The sequence below is a fragment of the Manis pentadactyla genome, chromosome 2 (assembly GCF_030020395.1).
Source record: "Manis pentadactyla isolate mManPen7 chromosome 2, mManPen7.hap1, whole genome shotgun sequence".
Classification (NCBI taxonomy): Eukaryota; Metazoa; Chordata; class Mammalia; order Pholidota; family Manidae; genus Manis; species Manis pentadactyla.
Window position 1 is genome coordinate 234,496,548 of NC_080020.1, and position 21,310 is coordinate 234,517,857.

The following is a 21,310-nucleotide window of genomic DNA, read 5'->3' on the forward strand; positions in this document are numbered from 1 at the left end:
TACAATAATTGATACATAACCTTTGAAAATAGTAGTAGATACATGGAAATATCTTCATATTTTTTCAGGGTTTTTTTTTGTTGTTACACGAACATGACATGAATTTGCTTCAGCAATAAAATATTAATCGATTAGGAGGACTTCAGATGAAAGTGATATCCTCCTTACTCAAAATCCTGCTCCTTTTTCCGGCAATGATCCCTTTTAGCCATTAGCTCTGCTCCCATTCCATATGCTTTCCGTATGTTTACAGACGTACACATGTAAACAGAAAGCGCCCGACCCCCTGGCGATTGGCTGTGGCGTGCACACCTGGGCCGACTGCACACTGCTCTGCGCCGTCCCTTACCTTTTGCTCTGCACCTTGGTGACCCCACCCTGTCTGTACACACAAACCCATCCTAGACTGTTTCTTTGTAATAATCTAACCAAGCCACCACTGGCGGCTTCCCATTTTTCATTATACACTCTACGGCACTGAACAATTTTATACAAGCATCTGTGCACGCACGTGCCTGACACGTGTGGTGGAAAACAGCAGCTGAGTTGTTGGGGGGGACAGTGCACACACACACTGCCACACCCTCACAGCAAGGCCGCCTTCACCGCCACACGAGTCTGGAGAGAATCCTGTCACAACCCACCAGCTTCCAGTGCCCTTTCCTCTGGGTCACAAGCCCACTGGGCCTCCCTAAAAGCTGCCAGGGCTCCCCGAGAGCCCACGGTGGGAAGTGTGGGTCTCCTTTCTAGTGTTGGGAGAATCTATGTGGTGGCGGCTTTAGGTCCAGGTCTAACCTCGGGAGGATAGCTGAGAATAGATCATGCATATGAAATGTTTATGTATAAAAAACCCAGATTACAAATTGCACTTCCTGGTGTCCCTTTGTGTTGTCAGCTGATGCCTGGAATGAACGGCCCTTTGCTGAGAGGTCAATTAGTCACATTCTGAGAACAGCCAGATTACAGTCATGTTCTGAGAGGTTGATTGTAGTCATGTTCTGAGAGGGTCCACATCACAGTCATGTTCTGAGAAAAGCCACCGTGTAGGAAAGGCTAAGACTGGAAGACCCCTGTAGGGAGCAGAGTTGCACCTTCTTAGGTGTCAAAAATACATTTCACACTCTATGTGATGGAAGTCATTGCACAAATGTGTAATGAATTAGATTCAAAACACACAATGAAGAGGTGCATGAGATTTAAAAATGAAGGAAGGGTGATTTCCGATCTGCTCGCACTCTTCTTCTGATCTCCTGTTATTTCTTCTGAAGAAATCCTCACTCATTTACTTCACTTATTATTGTTCCTCTTCCTTATCTGCCTGATCATCTTGGTCTCCTGGAAATGATCACTTCTCTTTTCTCTGAAACACCCAAGTCGACACATCCTAAACCTGACAGCCAACTGAAGCCAGCCTACCTTCTTGTGAGCATTTTCTAAAACTAAGAATGTAAGCAAGTAAATTTAGTTTACTAAAATTTCTTTATTTTGGCGGAAAGGGAAACATAATCCCTCTAATCAAGCAGGAAAGACTGATGGAGAACCTACTCCAAACAAGCAATTTATTCATCTCTGCCCAGGCAGTGGGCAGGGCATCCTGCCTCTGTGGACAGTGGAGACGAGGCGGGAAAGCAGAGGCACCGCAGGCATGCGCAGCCACAGAGCACCCAGGCCGGGCTGCACGCAGCTCCACAGCGGCGCTGACGCCTCTTCCCTCCAGTACGCACCCCCAGCCCGGCCGCTGCTGCACACGGAAGACCCCCTAGCGAGCAGGCACACCGAGGCGTGGGCGCCCACAGAGCCAGGTCGGGGGCCTTCGGGCTCATCCCTGCAGGCTCTCCGGAGCCCCGGGGCCTGTGGACTGAGAAGGATCTGCTCCTCACGGCCTTGTGGGGACTCGCTGGTTCATACTGTTTGGTGGTGGAGCCTGAGGAACAGCACTATCCCAACATGCCCCTCATTTTCTTAACCAATCTCATGTAGAACTTTCAGGAAGCAAAAGAAAGGGTGAGAGATATTTCTCTTGGTAGATGCTCCTGCAGCATTGATCCGGATGGCAGAGCGCCACCTGCACGACTGAGTTGTCAGAGAATCTCTACAGAAGAACTCAGCAGGGGCAGCGTCCAGGGCTCAGTGTGCTGACACCTGCTGGGAGGTCACAGGGAGCCCTCACGGGCGAGGCAGCTGCCCCTGCCATCAGGGCTGCCCGGCGATAGACGTGCTCTGGGCAGAAGGGCCAAGTGTCACTTACCACATGCAAGGCTGCCAGCACGCACCTGCTCTATGAATAAACATGGGGGCATCCAAGCTAGCTCACAGGCGGGAGGGGCTCACCTCCTATGCAAGGGGTCCCTGGCCAGGGGCTCATGTCAAGTGCTGTCGTGAGGCTGTGGGGACTGCAGGTCATTTCAGTATTTTGGAGTTAAAGGAAATGCTTTCCATTTTTAGCCCAGCCCTATCGCTGTCAGAGACAGAGCCTGGACTTCAGGAGCTTTGGTGACCCAAAAACTGTCCTCACCATCTTGGCTAAGTTAGGACTTGCTAATTGAGAAATAATGCATGAACATGACAGTCTATGTATTTAATAATATTTCATGAAAAGAACAAGTATACCTTTGAACAGTTACATTGCTATTTCAATGTCAGGTTGATATGTAACCACCTTAGCAGAATCTGATGGAGAGAGCAGGCGCCAGTTCCAGGAAGGGGGGATAACGGGGGCCAGGTCACTGTGGGTACCGGGCAGGCACGCGTGAACCCCCGCTGGTCCACAGCCAGAACCCGTGTCCTGCAGGGGCTGGGGCCTGGCTTCCCAGGGGGAAGGATACGGCTGCTCACCCCAGACGGTGCCCGTCCGCACCCGGCCATCCAGAGGTGACGCGAGTCGCTAACAAGGTTTGGGGACATTTGCCTTTCTCACTAAGCGTTACGTTTGCAAGTCCTACTATAAATAAAAACAAGTCGTGTTGAGAAGAATTCTTTCACTTGTACTGTTGGCATGTGTGTACATGCATGTGGGCCTGTGGGCGTGTGGGCATTTGCATGTGTGTGGATCACTGGTACACAGGAAAAGGCCACAGAACACACTGTTTCCCTCAAAGATTTTCCAGCACGGGAGGCTGCACACCACTATGAAGAAAACCACGAATCATAATTTATATTAGAAGCTTAGTATGTGTAGAAATATTATAAAATAACTTCAAACTAAGGATTCTAGACAAAGATACACACAAAAGAAATACTCTAACTCTCATTCTATTATTCAACCTTGATGTTTTAGGGTGATTTTAAAACCTTTCTAGTTCCATGTGCATATTTCTAAATTATCCTGTTCCCTATGTGTTTGTTTTGGTGAATTCTTATTAGGGAAAATAATAAAAATTTGTCACGGTTGTAGGCTGCTTGTGTGTTCACAGGAAATTGTGTGTTACTTTAAATCCCACTTGCTAAGCACCCTGGAAGTGTTCTTTATTGCGAGATAGCACGCAGGAAGCGGAGCCCAGTACCTTACAGAGGAGTGTGGTGGTGCTGTGGATGGGGCTGATGGCGAGCAGCGTGGAGAGCCCTCGGGGCCTCTTCATTTGCCTGACACACTTCACTGCTGCCCATTAACACTTCGTCTGCTATTGCCGTAGACTCCATTTAATGAGCATCTCTGAACTGGAAGGTTTGCACCAGAAACAATAGATTAAACAGCGGAGACACCTAGCTCTCTCCACTTTCTGATACTCTAACTCATCATCATTTTTTTTTATTTTTGACAACATAAATTCTCTCTTTGGCATATAGTTTGAAATGAACTGGGTACTTTCTTTTCCAATTAGGTCAATAGTTCCTAATACTGAGACAGTATTGCAGACAACCTTGATTGAAAGTTAATAAATTCTAAATTTACATGAATGAAGATAATATATTTTGTTGTTGTTTTGCCCAGATAAAACCTGAGATGACATTTACAAACACCTGTATCATCCACAGACAACATTTTGTATTGAATGCAATCACATTATTTCCAAGAAGTAGTTACACATCTAAGATATTTCTCATTTATTAGATTGTTTCTTAATTGCATCAAAGTGTTACCGAAGGCAATAACCTCACAAACCAGGTGGTAATTGGTCAATCCAAATACTAAGTACACTTTCTTTGACCTTCAAATTAGACATATATTTAAAACTGTTAAATATCTTGGATTTCAAAGTAACTAAATGTTTGAATGCATTCTCTACTTGTCCAACATGATGCTGGAGTTTCTGAGTAAAATCATTCGCACACTTCCTAATGTGCAGTTACCTATTTTTAAATGTAACTTTCTCTGCAATGTAACAGCACAGGATTCTTGCCTGTCCCCCCCTCTTCATGTAGTTACTATGCTGTGTGGTTTTGTCTTTTAGAAAATGAACCCCAAGGAGAACTGGTGAAATCACGTCCAGTGGGCACCTCTGAGCTCTGACCTACTGAGGAAGCAAATCGGATCCGCGGAGCCACCTCCAGGCAACCGAGTTCAGGTACTGCCCTTGGGCTCCCTGGTGGCAGTGGGCGAGGCTGCTTCCCCGGGCCCCCCATTCGCTGCTCTGAGTCACTACCCTCATCTCAGCTCCCTGGGCCTCCTGGCTTCTAAGAGGCAGGTAAAGTTCTGTATGCTTTGTCTCCAACAGACAATGGAGGCCACAAAGAGCCATTTGCAGGGAAAGTAGACGATGCATACGTTGTTCTTGCTCTTCAAGTTCCATAGGGTGGGAAAGGCGTGTGAGGTGTCCTCAGAATTGTTGGCAGGGAGAGAAGTGGTCCTGGGACCCACAGAGGGAAATGTTTACGTTTGAATCATTGCAAAAAAAAAAAAAAAAGACAGAAAGCACCCACATTTGCTTCAGGAATAAGTGGATACTAAAGTTCACTAATTATGTCTGGGAGAGCCAGAGGCAGGGGTGAGACACACACCAAATGACTGCTGTCTGGGCGGCATGTTCTTTAGGGAATTCACAGGCTGGGGTTGGCATGCTTGGGATGTGACTAAAATCTCACCTTTGCAAAGCCTCGGCTTCTGCATGTGTGCATGAAACTGCCTTCAGGAGCTCGGCATTGTCTGCTCCATCCCCACACTCGGGAGCATGTCTTACATGTTACTTTGTTGGAGAAAAACGGGAAGATTCTGGTGGAATAGTAATTTCTGAGGATGCTCCAGGAGGAGAGTGCTGGCATGTCTTTTAAGGTTCACTGTGTGCTAGTAATTTATTTGTCTGCCAACTACCCCATTTGCCTGTCTGATAATAGAACTACTGCTGCTGCAGGAAATGAGAGGCAGGGATTGCCTTCCATATGCTGGGGTCTGCTGGGTGCCACAGTCTCTAAGAGTTTTATGAACTGGTATAATAGGGCACAGTTGTTCTAATTATTTTCCTGTCTGCACCCTATTCACTTTCCCTGAAGAAACCCACCTCACTCATTGGTTTGGTTTGGGGGAGACGTTACATTTAATCATTTCTCTGGAGTTAAAATACATAACAACCCAAACACATTGAGTGTTCAACTCATACTTGACTTTAAAGTACTTTCTGAACCATGGGTGTTTCATACATTTACGCTGTCTTGCTTTGTCTAATCTCATCAAGTTTTAGCCATCAGTTAAAGAACGCTTAGTAGAATAACTTCTATGGGTCTAATTTTTAAATGTGAGTTTGTTGAATTGACCTTTCTGGCAAGGAGTTAAACGTTCACATTTAAATGAGGATTATCAGTGTAGTGTGCCACAAAGCATTCAAATACAATTCTCACTATGGATTAAAACAAAATAAAGAAAGAATACACAAGTTTTGAAAGAGAAATCCATGTCTGTACTTTACAGACCTGGACTTGAACAGGTTTCTGTATGGAGGAATGACATCCGATTTTGAGAGAGGTACCTTTTCAAGGAAGATAGTTGGACTTGTTGACAGAAGGTAACAAGATTCCAAGGCTCCAGCAGGCCCTCCCGCTCTCCTGTACGCACTCCTGACCACCTGCCGCGTGTCTGCTGAGATCACCCCAAGCAGGCCCTGGGGTGGTAGACGAGCTTGGCAGGCCCCTGCCCATCCCCATGGACCTCCACCAGTCAAATAGCAGCCAGTACTCACACCATTTATTTGCAGAGTCCTTCCTGTGTGTGATTCCACTCAGTCTTCACTACATGTCAGCCACCTCTTTCTTGACCTCTGGTGGTAACACCCACAGATGTCAACATAAGCAAGCTGTGCATTTATACTCTGTGATTCCTGGGTATTTTCTATCCATTCTCTCATCCTTTAAAGATTAGCATTTAGCCATCAGGAGATAATCAATATATGCTTGTTGCATTGTTTATTATAAATACTTTAGCCCCTGGGTTATGAAGTAAAAAGCAGTAGATTGAAATGAACAGGTAAGAATTCCAAAATGGAATAGTAATGTGATATAGCAATAGCTGCTGAGAATGAGGTGTAAATCTTCACATGAGCACCTAAGAAATGAAAATGCCTAATCATCATACTGATCAGGGTGAGCAAACACTTTCTGCCAAGTTTGGTAGTAAACATCTCAGTCTGCAGGCTCTGTGGTCTCTGAAGCAAGGACTCACTGCTGCCGCTGCAGTGGAAAAGCAGCCGCATCATGTGAACAAATGGGCAGGGCCACGTTCCAGTAAAACTCTGTTTACAAAATCAGCAGCAAGTGGACTGGCCTTCAGGCACCAACTTACTAGCCCATGGTATATATGTGACTTAGGAGTTCCTTACTAGACAGTCATTTTTTGAAAAACAGAATGTAACTTTTACTCACTTTTCAAATTTTATTACTTGCAAACTCACACAGTAAGTCTAAAATTATGGTCTACAGACATGCTGCTCCACAGACAGGCACGTTGCTGGTGTGTGAGCTGAATAGTCAGGACTGAGCTAAAGAAAGAAGCTGTGCAAAGCCTGCAAGAAGGTAGAAGCAAGCAGCATCGTTGTGTCCGCAGAAGTCAGGGCAGAGGCCAAGGAGCCCAAAGGTCTAAGTAGGAGAGACGTTCTCGTGTTCTCGCGCCGGTATCGACATGCCTATCAAGAAATGTCTTACAGTCATCTTGAAAATTGTGTGGGATATAAAAGCAAATTAGGATCAATCCCCAGAGTTACTGTTCCACCTGTGCACAGCAGGGAGCTATGTGTCAGACCCTAATGTCAAAACAGAAACATTCCACAGGGTGACCCGGGTGCTGGTCTTGGTAACCAGGCCGTCATACAGGTCTGGCCCGCGCGGTGCCCACAGGTTGGTGAACTGTGACTCTTTCAGTCAGCTTTCTCAAATGCTCAAGAACTCCAGAAAAAAAATGCAGGGAATAAAACATGATATACAAAAGAGAATTATTTCAAATTGCAGTAGATTACAGATCAGGAGTTTGATAATCTGGAGTTAATCTTGGGAAAGACTTTAATGATGCCATAGATTTTTTAAAAATTTTTTATTAAGGTATGATTGATATACACTCTTATGAAGGTTTCACATGGAAAAACAATGTAGTTTCTACATTTACCCATATTATCAAGTCCCCACCCATACCCCAGTGCAGTCACCGTCCATCAGTGCAGCAAGATGCCAGATAGTCACTATGTGCCTTCTCTGTGCTACACTGTTCTCCCCATGATCCCCCTGACACCATGTGTACTAAACATAATACCCCTCAGTCCCCTTCTCCCTCCCTCCCCACCCGCCCTACCCCACCACTCCCCTTTGGTAACCACTAGTTCATTCTTGGAGTCTCTGAGTCTGCTGCCATTTTGTTCCTTCAGTTTTGCTTCATTGTTATACTCCACAAATGAGGGAAATCATTTGGCACTTGTCTTTCTCTGCCTGGCTTATTTCACTGAGCATAATGTCCTCCAGCTCCATCCATGTTGTTGCAAATGGTAGGATTTCTTTCTTTCTTATGGCTGAATAGTATTCCATTGTGTATATGTACCACATCTTCTTTATCCATTCATCTACTGATGGACACTTAGGTTGCTTCCATATCTTGGCTATTGTAAAAAGTGCTGCGATAAACATAGGGGTGCATATATCTTTTTGAATCTGAGAAGTTGTATTTTTTGGGTAAATTTCAAGGAGTGGGATTCCCAGGTCAAATGGTATTTCTATTTTTAGTTTTTTGAGGAACCTCCATATTGTTTTCCACAATGGTTGAACTAGCTTACGTTCCCACCAGCAGTGTAGGAGGGTCCCCCTTTCTCCACATCCTCACCAGCATTTGTTGTTCTTAGTTTTTCAATGCTGGGCATCCTTACTGGTATGAGGTGATATCTCATTGTGGTTTTAATTTGCATTTCCCTGATGATTAATGATGTGGAGCATCTTTTCTTGTGTATGTTGGCCATCTGAATTTCTTCTTTGGAGAACTGTCTCTTCATATCCTTTGCCCATTTGTTAATCAGGTTATTTACTTTTTGGGTTTTGAGGTGTGTAGGTTCTTTATATATTTTGGATGTTAACCCCTTGTTGGATATGTCATTGACAAATATATTCTCCCATACTATAGGATGCCTTTTTGTTCTGTTGATTGTGTCCTTTGCTGTACAGAAACTTTTTAGTTTGATGTAGTCCCATGAGTTCATTTGTGCTTTTGTTTCCCTTTCTTGAAGAGATGTGTTCAGGAAGAAGTTGCTCATGCTTATATTCAGGAGATGTTTGCCTATGTTGTTTTCTAAGAGTTTTATGGTTTCATGACTTATATTCAAGTCTTTAATCCATTTCGAGTTTACTTTTGTGTATGGGGATAGACAGTAATCCAGTTTCATTGTCTTACATGTAGCTGTCCAGTTTTGCCAACACCAGCTGTTGAAGAGGCTGTCATTTCCCCATTGTATATCCATGGCTCCTTTATCATATATTAATTGACCATATATGCTTGGGTTTATATCTGGGCTCTCTAGTCTGTTCCATTGGTCTATGGGTCTGTTCTTGTGCCAGTACCAAATTCTTGATTACTGTGGCTTTGTAGTAGAGCTTGAAGTTGGGGAGCATAATTCCTCCAGCTTTATTCTTCCTTCTCAGGATTGCTTTGACTATTTGGGGTCTTTGGTGATTCCATATGAATTTGAGGACGATTTTCTCTAGTTCATTGAAGAATGCTGTTGGTATTTTGATAGGACTTGCATTGAATCTGTAGATTGCTTTAGGCAGGATGGTCATTTTGACAATATTAATTCTTCCTATCCATGAGCATGGGATGTGTTTCCATTTATTGGTATTTTCTTTAATTTCTCTCATGAGTGTCTTGTAGTTTTCAGGGTATAGATCTTTCACTTCCTTGGTTAGGTTTATTCCTAGGTATTTTATTCTTTTGATGCAATTGTGAACGGATTGTTTTCCTGATTTCTCTCTCTGCTAGTTCATTGTTAGTGTATAGGAAAGCCACAGATTTCTGTGTATTAATTTTGTATCCTGCAAATTTGCTGAATTCAGATATTAGATCTAGTAGTTTTGGAGTGGATTCTTTAGGGTTTTTATGTACAATATCATGTCATCTGCAAACAGGGACAGTTTAACTTCTTCCTTGCCAATCTGGATGCCTTTTATTTCTTTGTGTTGTCTGATTGCCATGGCTAGGACCTCCAGTACTATGTTGAATAAAAGTGGGGAAAGTGGGCATCCTTGTCTTGTTCCCGATCTTAAAGGAAAAGTTTTCAGCTTCTCGCTGTTAAGTATAATGTTGCCTGTGGGTTTGTCATATATGGCCTTTAGTTTGTTGAGGTACTTGCCCTCTATACCCAATTTGTTGAGAGTTTTTATCATGAATAGATGTTGAATTTTGTCAAATGCTTTTTCAGCATCTGCCATAGATTATTTTTTAAAGGCTATTTTATGAATGTCTCAAACTTATCTTTTTGGGATGTGAATCAGTAGCATAAATCATTTGGTTAAAATACAGAACATTAACTGATGTTTTCCATGGAAATAATTTGCTGGAAGGCATGTATCTTTAAGGCAGTACTTTGGTGATTAATAAATTACTTCAGAGTGGGTCAAACAGGACAACATGCGTGGTAGGAAACTGGCAGATGTGCACCCCACAGACCGGCACTCTGGCTGAGTTTCCCTGAGTACTTAAAAAAAAGGTCAGCTAGACACACATGTAGTTCAACGTGAAACAGAAATTTGCGTTAAAACTTGGAGGCAGCCAGACTGGGCAAGAAATCCTAATTCTACTTCACTGTCTGTGTAACATCGGAGAAGCTATTGAACTCAAATCTGAGCCTCGGGTTCCTTATTAATTAAATGGGCATAATACACAATCTTCTCACCAGGACTGTTAAAAAGACTGAGATACAAAATATATAAAACAGTAAATTTAGTCCTTAAAACAAGGAAATATATTCAAGTAGGTCGCGTGGGTTGTTTGAAAAGGGCAGTGGGTCGCAGAGGTGCCCCGATTCACCTCCAGATGACCCCTCCCTGAGTAATGGCATCGCCAACCGGATTCCCCGGCTCAAGGACCTGGGGGTTGGCATTGGAGAGGGCTGGAGTGGGTCTAGCTCCCCTGATTTCTTGGAAGAAGAAGTTCTGTGGAAAAGGACAGTTGCTGGCAAGCAGATCCATGAACAACCCAGAAACTTCAGGTCTGCATCGGCAGGAAAACTTATCAGCCCTTCCCTCCCCATCTCAGCATCAGGTCCAAAGCTTTTCAGTGCCAACTGGGCACTCAGAAAGCTTGGGGGCTCAGACCATGGAGACAATGCATTATTTGATTCCTCCTCGCTCTTCACACAGTGCTGGCTGTAGGCACCGGGCGGCTGTGTTGGTCTCATCAGAGAATGAATGAAATGCCTCATGAAGGTTGTTATCCCCATTTGTAGGATAGAGACAGCGGATGTGGGGTGAGCTCAGCAGAGGTGAAGTGTGAACAGCAGGGCACAGGAAGTTCCATGCTGTTTCATGACATTAGCAAAGGTGAAGATGTAAGCTGGGGGTCACAGGCCACAGGAAGATCACTTCCTGTATGCCATTATTCCCCGCCTAACACCCTGGTGTGCATCTCCCTACTTCAAATGAGATACAATGCAGTCACCCATACACACCCCACCTCGGCCTTCCCACTGAGTGCCCCGCACACGTGGCCCCTTGCACGTCATCCTTACTTTTCTTTACCTCCCTTCCTACCATCCTACAAAGTGCCTTGGTCATAAATCTGCAAACACTGGTGTTAGGAATTTGAGGTCATCTATTTTTTTCTCAGGTGTTTCTGGTTCTGCGAATCTTACAGATCAAGTAAAGGGAGGCAATTTAAACTATATTAAAAGGAAATAAATGCCTATTCTTTTAAAATAAAATATATTGTCAAAAAAAACATTGCAAATGTTATCCATACACATACGTATATAATTTTGTGCATTTATGTAACACATTTTTGAGTCAACTACTACATGCCAGAAATTCAAAAAAAAGGGAAATACAGATTCTGCCACTAAGCTGTTCATGTTCAGCCATTTAACTGGAGTGAGGGGAGGGGGCATAAACTAAAAAAAGAAAATCAAACCTGCTCTGTGCAAAGAGCTGTAAGAGGCATGTGTGAAGTAATGGAACGTAAGGCAGCCCCAAAGGGGAAGGTTCTCAGTGCTCCTGGGGAAGGCATGGGGGGACCTCAGGGGTTAATGCTGGGCCCAGCCCAAGGTGCCCACCCACTTTTCAGATGCACGTTACCATCTGAAGCTCCCGGGGGTTGAGTGGGAGCAGGAGAGTGTGGGGGCCACGGTGAGTGCAGGGCAGGTTCTGCAGATGGGGGACCTGGGTTTAAGGAAGGGGAGACAGCAGCTCAGTGTCCCTCGACACGGACGGTGTGGAGGTTGGATTGGAGGAGCTCGGCCAGAGGGGCTGTTGAGCGTGTGGGGCAGTAGTTGAGGGTCTCAGGGCTGCATGGGGTGAAGAGGGTGCAGGTGGCTGTGGGGCCGCAGGGCGGGGCGAACACGGCAAGGGGCGATGCGGGCTCTGTAACCATCAACTGGCAGGTGCGTTTGCCGGGCACGTCCCCACTGGCCCGGGAGAGCCAAGGCCGCCCAGCACGCAGGCTCCCCGGGCGTCAGTCATCTCACCTGTGCAACAGGTAGAATGCCTCCTGCTCGGCAGGGCTGTTGAGGGCGGCGTACAGCAATGCGCGTAACACGCGGAGCCCGGTGGCCAGCGCGCAGCTCGCAGCTCGCGCCCTCTCGGTCATAGTTACTGTCGTTATCCGTGAAGAGCCGCGACGTGCCCGCTTCCCCGGGGAAGATGGAGGCGGCAGAAGCCTGCTTTACACCTGTTAGGCGTCTGCTGCTCAAGCCGAGGGGCCTTCGCCCGCCGTGCAGCTGCGTGACCCGGGGCAGGTACTCCGGGGATGCACGAAGGTTCCCAGGCTCTTCGCTGGAGAAAAAGCAAGACGCAGAGGAGAAGCGGAAACACGAGCCGGCGAGCATCTATTTGCTTGAATTTGCTGATGTGTAAAATTTCCGGGAGGAGAGACGGGAAGCGCGTAGGGTTTTTCCGTGTGTCCGGGCTCTGCAGCCGCAGGCAGGGCTCAGGGGGGACTCGGTCGTTTGCACTTGTTTATTTGTTCATTTTTATGTACTTTTGAGCCATGCAAATGTGAAGGAAGGAAGGAAGGGCCGGGGGAGGGGGGGAGGGGGAGGCAGGGGAGGGCGGAGGGGGCGCCCCAGACCCCAGCAGGCGCCCACGGCAGCTGGAGCCCCCCGGCCCGGCCCGTGCTTCATCCGGGTGCTTCTTTCTAAAGGCCTCCAACTTAAAATCTGTTTTACAAAATACAGAATAAGAAGCTGTATCGTTGCTTATTCACTTTTCTGGTAATAGAGTTGTAATCTAAATATATAATTTAATAATAATCAAAAGTATTAAAATGAGGTGTTTTCTTAAAAAAAAAAAACATTCAGGACCTAACTATGAGATGACAAAAATGGAAAAAACAGCAGCAGTCCTGGAAGAAATTCTTCAGAACAATCGAGGGAACGTGCCCGCGTATCTCGGTTTTGCTTCAGACCGTAGACGAGCTCAGAGCCCGGCAGGCCGCAGTCGGGGCGGGCGGGGTGGGGTGGACGGACGGGCTCCGTGTTTTTGATGTGATGGAGACAATACGAACTGTCCTTTTGGTTAAAATTATGTTTGGGTTGTGTAGGACATTTTTTTTTCTTAGGAGAGAACTGTTGAGTAGTCATCATGTCTGCAACCTACCTTCAAAAGGTTCAGAAAAATGTGAGTGTGTGCATGTGGGCGAGTGCGAATGTGTGTGAGTGTGAGTGTGCGTGTGAGTGTGCGCGATTCGTGCACCCTACAGATGCTTACTTGGCAGTGTGTATAATACGGTCCATGAAGGTACGAGGTAACCCTACTGCATCCATTTTTCTTAAACATTTATTTCTTTAAGATTCATTTAAAATGTCACAGATAAGAGTAGAACTCAAAATCCTTCACTATTTAAATAAAGAAAAACTGCCTTCCAGGTGGAATTTTTTGAAGGCTCCCCACGCCCCAGGAGAGAGGGAGACCCTTCATCCGACGTTCCTCCACGAACCCCAGCGAGCTCTGCCGGCCCTGTGCTTGCGGGGCGAGGGGGCAGCAGCCTGTGCTCGGGGAGGCCCGCCCAGGGCCCCAGCGCCCATTCACAGCAGGGCTGCCGGCGGACTCCGAGCGCCAGGTCCTCTACACCCCGTCACGTCGCGTTTCCTTGTTCAGTGTCTGAGTAATTAAAATGAACTTTATCATCACAGGATACTCAGGGAGGGGACCTGTCACATGGGCAAGCCTTCGCAGGAAAGCCTCCTCTTGAGAAACTGCTTAGGCTCTGCAAGAAGGCCGCCCTCCATCTGCGGACAGCTTATCGCTTTGTTCCACCTGCTCTGAAGTCTCAAAGCAAAATGTCATAATTTTATGAACCCCATATTTCTTTTAATTCATTCTCACACAGAAAACAAAACAGATTGCTAGTCAGTCAACACCTCTGAGTGGCTCCTGCACCGGAGGCGTCATGCAGGCCTCCATTATGGGAAAGTAAACAGGGAGAGATGCAGCCCTGACCCCCCGCAGCTCTCCAAACCTGGATGGGGAGCTCGGACCCACACAGCCGGCGGGCGGGCCGAGAGCAGGGCCAGATGCCCGTGCGCCTGGCTCCGGGTTGTCCAAGCCAACTGCACCCAGACAGGTGCAAAAGGAGGTGTTATCTGAGAAAGCACGGCACACAGATGGTGCCAGGGGAGCGAGGGGCTTCTTCAGGGCATCTGAGGAAGCACTGCCCAGGAAGAGAGGGGGGAAGGGGGACGGCCCGCGGTAGCGTCGGGGACCTAACTTTGTAAAGAACAGACGGACAAACCTCCTCACACGCACGGCGTTGCTGCTTAGCCCTCGTGAGCCGACCCCATCCAGGAGGGCTGAATTGGGGTCACTACTCTTTGTTCAGTAACCATATGAAATCATACTGGGCTTAGTCATTTGGACTTGCCTCAAGGTAGACATTTGACTACATTAAATATTATTCCACGTGTGACAGTCCACAAGGGGAAAATACAGGTCTGTCCGTGAGCGGGATCGGCTCTCTTCTATACATGCTGTAAACTGTACACCAGGGAACATCTTTGTTCGTGTCTCCGAGGGTCCCGACAGGCACGCAAAGGCCGGGGCGGGTGTCCTGTGTTCTCTTTGCTTCTGTTACTTTGCTGCTTTACTTCTCATGACCACAAGCAGAGGAATAAAGTCCGTTTCAGTCATAAACCCTTCAAGCACTTTGTCAGAAATGTGCACCTCCGGAGTTGCTCTTGGAGGAAATCCGGGGACGTCTGAAAGCAGGTCAGATGAGAGCTGGTACTCTTAGCAAATGTCAGGCGGTAATGAGGTCCCCACCCCAGGCCTCGGAAAGGTGGCAGATCAAATCACCCCCAAGCACCTATCAGAGCAGAAATATGCAAAGCCACCCAAGGGTGACAGCATGTTTCCAATGTCTGTAAAATCTACTATCGTCTGAGTTAGTCCTGATGGACTGCACTGTTTAACAAGGGACTCAGAAATAAACTCAGGAAGCACAGCACAGTAAAAGTTCGTTTTTTGCTCACATCACAACCTGATACAGGTTGGGCAGCCCCTTCATTTTGTAGCTCTGTCATCTGGAATTTGTGGTTTCCAGAACAAAGTGGGGCCTTGAGGGTTGTACAGGCCCAAGGCGTGGAGCCAGGCTAAAACGTTGCATTAGACAGAAATCAGGTCCCCAGCCTGCCTCTAGGGGAGCTGGAATGTAGAGACCCCTGGATGGGGGACCCAGTGCTGTGCCCACCTCCCCCGCAATGGGCAAGCCAGCAAGGCCACAGACACCGCAGGCCACCTGTGCATCCAGACCTCCCTGCCCACCAATGTCCTTCCCCAGCTCTGCTGGTCCACATCCCTGTCGTTGCCAGGCTGTCATCACAAGCTGCCTGCCTGGAAGGGACATAGAGCTTTGCTGAGCCAAGTCTTCAGGCCCAAGAGCTACTCATGTCTTCCTCACACACACTGACACTGCTTCTCCAGTGACACGGGTCTGTGGACCTGGAACCCGGGGGGACGTGAGCCTGTCCTGAGCACAAAGCCCCCTGGGTGTGTCTGCTTCTAAAATGAGGGACCTAGGCGTTTTCAGATGTGGGGTTTTTCAGAGTGGGTCCAGAAGCACCTGTGTTAGAACCACCTCGATTTTTTTCTGCGTAGAGTTGTGATTTCTGGTCAAGACTAATTACATCAGAACTTCTAGGAATCGGGCCTGAATAAAAATATGTTAACAAATACCTGACAAATTTTCATGTATACTAATGAAGAGCCACTGCCCCAAACCACAGCCGGCTCCCCGGGCTAGTGAGGTCCAGCTCTGTGGGGCTCCCCAAAGCTGGCTTCCTACCTCTCTCCTGCTTCGTTACCGCAGGCCCATGAGCCTGATACGTACATATCACTTCAACACCTGTGACCTGGCAAATATGATTACTCATTCTGCTCTTCAAAAAAATTGTTTTTTACTCTTTTTTTTTTTTTTGGCTTTTTATCTTTCTATTATGTAAGATCCAATCCCCACACAAGTGGCTGTGAGCGTGGTTGTGTACTGGCTGGGCTTGCAGCAGTCCAAGCGCATTCCGTCTATACCCAACGCCGTCTTCTGCCCAAATGTGGGTTACCTTGAGGCAAGTCCAAGCTAGCATGTAATTTTATCTGGAAATGCTTCAGTTTGAATTTCTCAAGTATTAAGTTTATTTTTGTGAAAGCATAACCACCTATAAAACCTTAATAAGTCTTAATTACCATCGAACTCCCCAGATTGTCTGAGGGATCTATTTTTGCGGCTTGTTTGAATCAGAACCCAGGTGAGGCCACAGTGCGTCTAGATGGTGAGTGACTCAACCCCCTCTTTGACCCGTGCAGGCTTCTGCCCTTCTCCCCAGCCCCTGCCTCTATGGCCGGCTTGCTGCAGGCGGGCCGTGTGTCCCCTGGAGGGCCCCGCCATCTGGGCTTTTCTGGCTTCATCCCCGGGGTGTCGTTTAATATATTACTCTGGCCCTGTATTTCCAGCAAACTGGTGGTTAGATTAGCGACCTTGTCTGATTCAGACTGGACGCTGTGAGCGTCTTCCTGTTTCCTCCCAGTGAGAAGCACGCGAATGATGTCGGACTGGCTCCTTTTCTATGTTACCGCCAACCTCCAGGTCCCACGCAGTGAGGCCGCTGCGACCCCTCACCTTGCGCCTGCTGGGGGCAAATACTGCTCCAGCACGACGTTCATTACCGGGACCCACTGTCCCATCGGGTCCACAAGCCAGTGAGCCAATGTCCCATCTTCACTTGTTAGCTGGAATCCTTTTATAAAAAGTGTGTTCCGTCAAAGACTGGCTGTGTTTGGGTGAGGAACCGCAGCACATCTTTCTCGTCACCCCTTCCCCAAACGATAGCACCCCTTCCGTGTCTGTGAGGACTGCGGGTTCTAGGAAGTGAAAAGGCATCTATGAGGGCAAAATTCTGGTGTCTTAGGAGATTTCATTCTTGTTTGAAAATCTTACATCGCCTTTGTTATGGACACATAAATAATAATGATGGTAAATAAGAACTGTCATTACCTGAATTTCCATGATCATTTTGTGCCGTGTGGCTGGCATGCATATTATCTTGTTTAAAGTTCTCCACACCCCTGTGAAGCTGCCACTGTGATTATTTCCACCTGCAGATGAGGAATCGGGGTGCAAGGAGGAGTGGGCTGCCTCTTAGCCATAGTTGCCCTGCCCTTAAATGGCAGCCCTGGTTCCATCCCAGGTGGTCCCGTCTGAGTGCTAGCCCAGCGTCTGAGCATTTCAGGCACTGAAATCTCTAACAGCTTGCGGCATGTTTATGAGAATAAGGAGAGAAAACGTGGTGCAGAGTGGAATACTCCAGAGGATGCATGTTACCACAGCGTCATAGAGAGAGCATAGGCAGAGCAGGATGGAGCCATCGGGGGTTTTAAACATCATCTGATAGGTTAACCGAGCTGAAGTTGTGGGGGGGGGGGGTTTAATGTCCAGAGGTTGCTCTTGGCTTTTTCATCCTTGTAACAGATCTTGGAGCCACAGTGATGTGCAGGGAATGTGCCCTGCACTAAAGTGCCCTGTGCTGACGCCCACTGCTGGCTTTGCTGGTGGTCTCAGCACAGGCATGTGGCTAAGGCTGCTGGCCGGAGTGCAGGCACCTGTCCTCAGCAGCGGCAGCCAGGCCCCCAGAGCATCTGTGGTCTGGTCAGGGAAGCCAGGCATCCATCCCACGCCACACCTGTTGTGCAGATGATTAAAGGGAATTTCCAAAGCCTCCAGTTGAACACCCTTCACAACCATTGAATGCACACCTGTGCACCTAATTAGAACACACACTTGCAGGGTAAATAAGAATCCAGTCAGAATAGGTGCCTAAGAGGTAGAGAGGCCTGAAGAAATGGTAACTCTAGACTCTTGAACCTGCTTAGGACTAGCAGTCCACAGGAGGGGTGAGGCAGACCACTTGTTACCTGACGTTTGTAGTTCAGGCTGAAAAACAGGCCCATTGTCATGAGGCTGACAGCCCTCCTGCTTCCCAGAGCTTTTTCCTGAGCAAAGACCCTGGCTTTGCCTGCATCCTAGGGCAGAAGTCTCTGCTGTCCCAGCACTGGCCACTTGCTAAAGCAATGTGTCCTTGTTAATCTGAGACATGAGCAGGCAAACTGCTCCTTCCTGGTAAAAGAGGGTGTTCTTGTGAATGTTCTGGACTTCTCCCACAACAAAGGCCATCAGCTTCCCCTGACACCTGTCTAGTCCCAGTACAGCAGTAAACAATAGAATGCCCCTAGGTACAGGTGCAAATGGCTGGTTGCGCTCCAGGGGTCCTTCAACACCAAAAGCCTTCGATGGCCCAAAGCCCCCAGCTCCTCCTGTTCCCTCCCCCGGCAGTGAAAGACACCGGTGATTATGAACTGTTGCCTGTCTTTCACATCGACACCTTTATAGCTGGTCCAGGTGTGTGTGTATACACATGTATTTGTGTATCCATACATGCCTGTGTGCAGGCACATGGGTACACATGTGTGTGTGCATGTGTGTGTGGACAGTGGGATGGAGAGGGGACAGCAAAACCATCACTGTAGAAAGAGCCCACATGTGCTTACGTGAGTTCCAGTTTGCAGCAGGACAGCAATCCAGCCTAGGTGGGGGCTCTGGCTGCTGTAACGGAGAAGGGGGTGCACAGTGCACAGTTCTTGTGAGGAGCAGCCCAGGATGACGGCCCAGAACATGCACGTTGCTGGGAGGTGACTCCCTGCCGCCCGCATGGCTTCACACCTCCCTGTGAATCTGCCAAGCCTGTTCTTGCAGGGTTTTTTTTTCCAGGAAAACAACAGCAGGGGATTAGAAGTTTTTTTGTTTTTTTTTTTCAAATCTGCCAGGCAAGAGTCAAGGCATATTTAAGACTCATCTCACCGATAACATTCCCAAACCCACTGGCCATGGGCACGGTGCAGGCTGGGAGTTCCCTACTCTGCTTGCAGAAAAGACGTGACACAGGAGGAGTGAGTTTCGGAGGCCAGAGCCACCTCAATGCACCAGCGCGGCTGCTGGCCCCCAGAATGGATGTGTGGGCTCTACAAGGAGAGCGCATCGAGAGACAGAGCAGGGAAGGCCAGGGACCCAGAAACGAAATGAGGGTCCAGATGTGAGGCCCCCCTTGGGAGCTAAGCCCGTGACCTACAGCTGCAGTCCTTTCATTAGGCCCCTGGAGGGTCTGCACCTGTGGCTCGCTGTCTGCAGTTAAAAGTTTAGGGAATCAAATGCAATCTGTTCTTGAGAGAGGTGCTGACTGCTGCATTCAGAATCCCAAAGACTAGCCAGAGTGGTGATAATCTCACATTAAAAAAACATTTCTATAGCAACAGACGTTTTCTCATAAAATTAAATGAAAGCCAAGCAAAGCATCATATCCTGTAAGAACACAGGTAGACTTGTAAGGAGACAAACTGGTATCTTGCTCTCTCGGAATATTCAGGAGACGGGCTTTCTCAGCTTCTGTCTGGCACCGTTGCTCATGTGTCCGACGCATATGCCATCAGCACTTCTCATGGGCCTCTGACTTTGTTAAAAAGGAGAATGAAAAATAGTGCTCTTTGTAAAAAATGTAGCAAAATTAAACAGTAACCACTCAATCAGTATTAATTGTAGTTCCCTCCTCCCCCACTACTTTTCCCTTCAAAATGATGAGAAACTCTTCAGAATAATAAGATAATATTATCAAATGGTTGTTTTATGGAAGTCAAGTCCATAGGCACATTGTTTGCTTAATTACTTGGTAAAATCATGAGCTCCATGATATACTCTTTTTAACCTAATGAAGCAAAGTTATGAATAATAATAATAATAATAATAATGCTCTGTGTCTGTGTATGCCACTTTTCCTTCTAAAGAACTTTCACACCCACTATATAATTTCATCATATAGTTTTAAAAGCTTAGGTAAAACCTAAACAGAAAGCTAATAATTATTCTTACAATTTTAGACAGTGCAGGCACTGATCTGCTTAATTGTTTTACTTTATAAAAATGTCTGAATTCCATGCTCCTAGTTGGGTAGGAAGCCGTAGGTATGGAAATTAAGCTGAAACTTCATCGGTGTTTCAGCAGGACACACATTTTGCCAAACAAGCTGTAGCACGATCAACAACTATTGTGCCTGATAGGATTGAATGAAATCATGGGATTTCTTCCCAAATTTAAAGAAGCAGTTGGCAAAGAAAACAAGTTTTGTTTTCCTTAGAAACCTTGACATGATCCAGCAGGAACGTGCTTGTCCTTTGTTGTCCCCCTGAGATCGCCTGCTGCTCCACGCACAGCAGGGACCCTGCACGGCCTCCATTCAGGCCGGGACACCTTGCTTTCCCCCTTCCCACTGGGACATCAGCTCTCCCAGGGGCCCAGATGCCCTCTTGGCTGTGGCCATCTGAGCTGGGCAGAACGTGCCACCTCACCCCATCCCCACCTCAGCCGAGTGTAGGACAGACGTAAAGGGAAGAAAACCAGGGTTAGGCTCCTTGGGGAAGGATGGAAGCACTTTCATGGCTCCATTGAACAGGGCACAATAAACTTCCAGGCTACATTTAATTTTTAAATTAGATTTTTCACATTTGCTCATGAGAATGGAAAGGGCTGGATTTTACTGAAAATATTCACAGAAAAACATGTAATTCTCAGGTAATTTGCATGTACTTCTGGAAACCTTAAAGGGTAGATTCATCTTTTTTTGGTCTAATTTGCAAACCATGATTCCTCTCTTGACCACATGGTACAGAGGATAGTGGGCAATGTTTTCAGGAAATCAAATTTCTGGTTGGTGGCTCAGTGACTTGCATCTCTTGTCAGTTGAGGGTCTAGGTGGTGGCTACATTGACTTTAAGCCTAGTAACTTATTTTTACACTACCTACCCCCCCATAGTGTAAAAATACAGGGGAGAAGAATGTTATTCTTTAATCCAGTCACAGCCCTGGAGAGAGTGTATAACTGCTTAGCAGACTTGCCTTCCGGCTGGAGTTGAAAATAGAGGAAGCCACTGAACTACAGACAGGTTCCAAACAAGCAAATAGATGTGCCCAAGTCCATGAGCTACAATTCAGAAATATTCTCCTGGGAGAGCTCTCCAGCTTGGTTATTCCAAATTTTATTTATTTTTATCACATTAACAGGTTTTATTATTCAGTTTAGAAATCCACTTTGTACAAAGGAGCAACACATTTGAGATGATAACATTTTAAAATTCATTTATCAATCTTTTCTGCACCAGACACCTGCTCAGC

General features: G+C 46.8%; 1 protein-coding gene across 13 annotated transcripts in view; it reads left to right on the plus strand.

Annotated features, from left to right (window-relative positions):
* Positions 1-21,310, plus strand: part of MYT1L (myelin transcription factor 1 like) — a 385,352-nt gene that overhangs the window by 121,528 nt on the left and 242,514 nt on the right. For all 13 annotated transcript variants that reach the window (XM_057497485.1, XM_036881769.2, XM_036881779.2 and 10 more), the window contains exon 3: positions 4,392-4,505. The gene's annotated coding sequence lies outside the window, so the exon portion shown is untranslated. The remainder of the gene's footprint in view (positions 1-4,391; positions 4,506-21,310) is intronic.